At 30.2% G+C, this 6,350-nt stretch overlaps 1 long non-coding RNA gene across 1 annotated transcript; it reads left to right on the plus strand.

Moving 5' to 3' along the window:
• Nucleotides 1-1,144: 1,144 nt before the first annotated feature.
• Nucleotides 1,145-2,241, plus strand: LOC105964451 (uncharacterized). The gene is made up of 2 exons (XR_001173377.2): nucleotides 1,145-1,220; nucleotides 1,895-2,241. It is a non-coding gene; the product is annotated as an uncharacterized LOC105964451 (long non-coding RNA).
• Nucleotides 2,242-6,350: the final 4,109 nt, after the last annotated feature.

Here is a 6,350-nt window from a genome sequence, read left to right on the forward strand (position 1 = left end):
AATATTGCTAAGCTGAAAACTTTGAGATATTCTATCTTCAACCAAATAGTTCACTCCAACGGAACATGTTGGTCCTGGACTTATAAATTATAAAGTGATATTGTAGGCCAATGAGTCTCGGCATCATCCCTCAATTCTTCTGAAAACAAAATTCACGCGTTGTAAGGAAAAGAGACAATTATTAACATACGGTGACCTGTGAAGTGATAAAATATAATGAGTTTAGAAAATAAATAAATAAATAAACGGTATAATAGATTATGAAAATTAAAACATCATGGTCAAACAAATAATGAAAGAGATGAACATTATGTGAAGGGATATGTTTGTCATATTGGGAGTCATTGTGAACGAAAATTATGCATGAGTTGTACAAAAAAATCAAAATCGTTAGCAACTATGATGTGATGTAAAATTTAAACATATGATAAAAAATAAATCTAAATAAATAATTGTATTGTTTACCTGTAGAAAGCAAATTGCTTACGTTGAACAATGTCGTAACAAAGAAGACGAACAATATTTTAAATGAGCAAGAAGAAGAATCTTGGCAAGAAAAAATGTTTATTTTTGGTGGAGTTTTCATGAGTTTAAATAGAACAATGAAATTTGTAGGGGTTGAGATCATGGTGTGATAACTTCTACCCTGATGAATTAGTTGGGGTTTAGTAAGTGGTTAGAGTGGAGAAGGAAAAAAAAAAAAAAAAAATATATATATATATATATATATATATATATATATATATATATATATATATATATATATATATATATATGTATATATATATATAATATTTAGTACTCTAATCGGCCTTAAAAGAGTGGTATATCTACTTGCTATTATTTGTTAAGCTTTTTTAGCATCAAAGTAAAGTAGAAAGATCATTTACTATTACTATGTTTGTTTGTTAAATGTCACTTTCATATTGCCTCCAAATTTTACCTAAACCAAACTTCACCTTCTCTAAAACTAACTTCACCTTCACATTCACATGCTCTACTTTAATTGTACCTAAAATTTGTTATTCTGTTTTACAAAGCATTTATTGGTACATCACACAAAGATGGGTCTCTTGTAATATTTTATTTCTTTTGTTTGTTACCTATAAATATGTCTAACAGATGCAAGCCAAAACACCAAACATATGATAGAGCCATTCTATATAATTTTGCTCACTTCAATTGCAGTTGGTGATGGTGTGCTAACATCTGTATTTCAGGTAGCCATTCTATAAAATTTAATTTTCCATTATGTAATTTATATTTTTCTTGAGTCAAGCATATCAATCTTATTTTAAATACTAAAAATATCTATTTTTATCTATATATATGTATATATATATATATATATATATATATATATATATGTGTGTGTGTGTGTACACACTGGAAACTGAAATTACATGTGTGTATTATTTGATGTTAATGATTTTGCTTCATTGCTAGAAGGATATATTATCAAATTAATGACTACTTCAATTTTAATTTGTTCGTCATATATTTGTATTAGATTTACAAAATAAAGAAAAGTAAATTTATGTAAAAAGTAACTAAAAAATGCTTCTAGGATGTGTAATATAAATTATATGATGTTAGATGAAAAGTAGAAGAATATGCAATCAACAATGAACTAACAAATTAATGAATTCGTTTAAGCTAAACTAACTAGTACAGTCAGTATGCATAGCTTTTGGATTTCATGTATTTAGTTAAAAATATGTGACTACATTTATTATATTCTAAATATATATATTATTTTTATCTTTTTTCTAACACAAATTTTAAAACTTCATTTTTTTATGGAAAATAAATAGCTATATACAAGAAGCCACATTTTAGTATTTTTGTTGTTCAATGGAATTAAGTAAATTTATGATATTCTCTAATTTTGCAGGTCCGGTGGTAGTCTTTCACTACACCATAAAATGGATTTTCTAACACATATATCCGTTAGAAATATTTTTTACAACAGCGAAAAAGCATTAGAAATAGTGCGTGAGAAATTCTGAGCCTTTCATTTCTAACGGATATATCCGTTAGACAAATAAAGCATACCGCTAGTATAATAATATTTGCTAACGGATATATCCGTTAGCAATACTTTCGTAACGAATAGTTTTGTAACACTCTATCTAAATTGTAACGGATATGCCCGTTAGACCCATAAAACAAACCTCATTCTTCTTGGTAGAACATAGTAGTTATTGTTTAATACGTTGCCACAATTAGAGCAATTGGACTTATATACCTGAGTTCTGTGCTTATGAAGTTCCGTGAAGTATGATACATGATACTAATGTTTGCAGCGATTGTGGTATTAATTATGTTTGTGTGGACCATTGTGAAAATGTGGATGTACGAGAAACTCCGTAAGAAACATGTCGATCTTAACCAAATAGCCAAAGATATCCAAAGAGCCCCAGGTTTGGTAGTACTCCACTGTCGTATAAATGGAACACTACCAACCCTGGGGCCCTTTGGATATCTTTTGCTATTTGGTTAAGGTCGACATGTTTCTTATGGAGCTTTTTGTACATCCACCGTTGCACAGTGGTCCACACAAACATAATTGTTACCACAATCGCTGCAAACATTAGTGTCATGTACCCTTCTTCACGGAACTTCATAAGCACAGAACTCAGGTATATAAGTTCAATTGCTCCAATTGTGGTAACGTACAGAACAATAACTACTATGTTCCATTTCAGACCAGTTACACGATAATAACCAAGAAGAACGATGTAAGTGATAAGGCAACAATTATCTATCCACCAAATAAGCCTGCAAATCACTCATCATCAATCAAGCTTAATCACATCTCCAAGAATCAGCAAGTGCAGCCCTGAAATCATATTGTAATAATATATAATATTCTCTATTAAGTTTCTAGCTTTAATCTTGTAATAGTGATTGTAAGTCTAAGTTGCTAGATTGTATATATAGGTGCATAACTAATACAATTCATTATCACATTCTAAAGTCTCTTTACATGGTACAGAGCCACTAATTTTTTTTTTCTTCCAGCTTCTTGCTTTTTTCTTCTTTTCTCCACTTTCATCATTTCTACTCCCACCATTACCACCCCCACTACTGGAACGAACAACAGCCGAAAGAACTGCATTATTTATAAATTTAATCGCCACATTTCCTAATTAAATTAAAAAAAAATATTTTGAATGATTGATAAATAAAAAGGAAAGAAAACACAATTTCAGTAAAATGAAACAAAAAAATAAAAAAATTACAGTATAGAATTGGAAAGAAGATGAAGAAACCACTGAAACACCTTCTAGTTTTGCAGCTTGAAATTAATTTGCCCTATTAGCTTTTAAAATGCTACTTCTTTCTTTTATATATATATATATATATATATATATATATATATATATATATATATATATATATATATATATATATATATATATATATAATTTAAGCAATCAAATAAAAAAATTGTTAATTCTCACCTAAATAAATCGGCATACGAGTTATTACTAATATATTTTAGTTTTCTAATTTTATTAAATTCTAAAGATAAAATAGTTTCAAAAAAAATCATTAAAATATGAATAAGTTTTACAATAGATGTATACCTTTTTTATTACATCTTCTCTTTTCTCTTTTGCACGCAAACATCTATTTACAGTAAACTAGAATGAAGAAAATTTTGAAAGTCTCGTTCTCTCCCCTATTATCTCTTAAATGATTGTATTTTATGTAGATGTATATATTTTAATATTTACTTTAATTTAAAAAACATTAAGTTACATTTCTTTACCTATTTTAATTTTTTTTATTATTGGAAACTTAGCCCCCACGTAAATGGCTCACAGTTCGCCCCTGCATTAGTACTCTCATAAGTCTACGATTTGACGAAAGTTGTTTTTGTTATGATTCGTATTCATTTCACAGCCAAAATAATAATCTGAAAAATATAACAAATCATTTAAAAGAAAAGAAAAACAAAATAAAAGAAAAGAGAGGAAAGGTCATCGTCTTCCCCAACCCCAACAACAAGAAAACAATAAGTTCAGCACCAACACCTCTTCTTTCCCATACCAGACCCGAATCCGCACAACCCAAGGCTGACCTCAGCCCCAATTACAACAATGCCTATCTACAACATCTCCAAGCGATGCCTCTCGAGGGCGGCGACTTTGATAACGGCCAAACCTGAAAAGGTTCAAAAAATTGCGTCTTTTTGTCCTTTTCTCTTCTCTTCTCTTGCTCTGCCTTATCGCTGCAAACGCCTTTAAAATAGGAGATTGGGCGAAGGTTGAGGTCTGCGTAAAGTTTATTGGTGGTCCGGTGGAAACTAAAGTTTCAAAGATGTTGTGGGCGGCGGATCTGGAGAAGATGGTAGTGGTGGTGAAAGAGGGGTGAGATGGTGGTGAGCCGCAAATCAGAAGCGGCGGTCGGGTGGAGAAATGATGGATGAGTGATGTGAGTTAGGTGGGTGGCCGGGGAAGAAGAAGGTTTTTTTTTCTTTTTTCTTTGTTTTTTTTTCCCTTTTTTTATATGAATGTAAAATGAAAAAAAATAGAAAACATATAAAAAGTTTTAATGTTACAATATATATTTCATTATGGTTTGAATATATTTTTTATTTTTTACAAATAAAAAAATACATAATATCTATAAAATTATAATATACGTTATTAATTGCTGAAAAATCCCTAAGGGTATTTTTGTCATTTTAGCTTCAGTTAAAGCCTAAAATCACAAAGGGTGTAGTGTGCTTCGAAAATGTTAAAACAAGGAGGTGTTGGTTAGTTTTCTTTCATAGGGAGTATTTAACAATTAGAAATAACACAGAGGTGGTATTTGCAATTAGCTCGTTGTTTTAACTGCAAAATTATAATGTATTGGAGTTATTTACAAAAATATACTTGTCTGAAGAATAGATAATGCTAACATAATATTGTTCGTAACCTAACAATGATTTCTATTACATGTATATACATAATAGAACAAGATAAGATCTAACAAAACAAAGAGTAAACATATCTCAACATTAAGAATATGTAAATGCAAATAACAATTGTCAAGAGCATTAAACGAAATCCATTTCAAGGGTTACGTTGATCAAGCGATATTAGTGTTTACTTCTTTCTTCGTGATGTAGTCCTTGTACTTTCCATATTCTAGAAGAGTCTTCACAATCTTTGTTCACGTTTGGGGATAGTCGATTTTAGCTTCTTCCTTGATGAATGAATGTTCCTCGAAGATCTTCTTTAGTGTATGAAACGGGCTACTATCTTTTTGCGCCCTCTCTTAAGACAATATAGATCCACATCATGCAAGAAAATAAATGCATATCAAACACGGTCTGCATAGAACAACATAATATGCTATTTTCTTTAATCAACTATTTTAATATAAAATCGACTATTTTTATAAAGTGTATAAAGTGAGTTGCTATCTTGCTAGCTAAATAAAACTTTACTCCTCCAGCTAGCACAAATAGTAGAAAATCAAACCACACATTAAATACAAATTAACATCATTACCTTTAAATATTAAAATAAATAGTTTGTATGCAATGGTTATGAAGTAAACAACTATTTTCTTTAAATAAACTACAATTTGTTAGTTGTATATAGTAGAAATCAACTACACTTTCACCAAGTACAATTGATCAAATGAAGTAATTAAATATCCTTCATCAACAAACACTTCATCAATAAATACAGTCGAACAAATATTGAACAAGATGAACTGCTGGCAAACATCTTCATTCACTCATGGCGTCGGAAAATAGCAGTAAAAAGGGTTTGATTGTAGTTGTTGCCGTCGATGGGTTGTAAACGAAAACAATTAGGGAAAGTTTGTAGTTTTTGTGCCTCAAATTTGCGGCTTCGCCAATTTTTCACCCTAGAAACTATCGTCGTCGTAGTTGTTTTCGCCCTAGAACTTTCACCGGGGTGGGAGGTTGAAGGAAGGTAGGTGTGAGATTTTCAGAATTTCAGAAGCTTCATTAAAACGGTTTCTATAGAGACGAGATTTGAGTTCCAAATATTATTTATTTGGGTCGTGGTTTCTAGTGGGGTACTTTTGGTATACAAAAAATAGTAGATCATTTAATACTAATATTCAAAATGTGGTTGGATCCACTCTTATTAAAAACACACTAAAAGGAGTTCTCACTAATAGCCCCATTTATATATTATATAGATAAAGGCAAATATTGAAAATAAAAATAATAATTAATAGGGCAAAAAGGCTCATCAACAAGGGATTTAAATGCACATTGGTCCACACAAAAAACAGTCTTTCAAATAAACTCATCCCCATGTCTTTAGTCTAAAATATCCTCCATAATATAATTCTTACAATTCCATCCATTATGT

The sequence above is a fragment of the Erythranthe guttata genome, chromosome 8 (assembly GCF_056151865.1).
Source record: "Erythranthe guttata isolate IM_541 chromosome 8, IM_541, whole genome shotgun sequence".
NCBI lineage: Eukaryota > Viridiplantae > Streptophyta > Magnoliopsida > Lamiales > Phrymaceae > Erythranthe > Erythranthe guttata.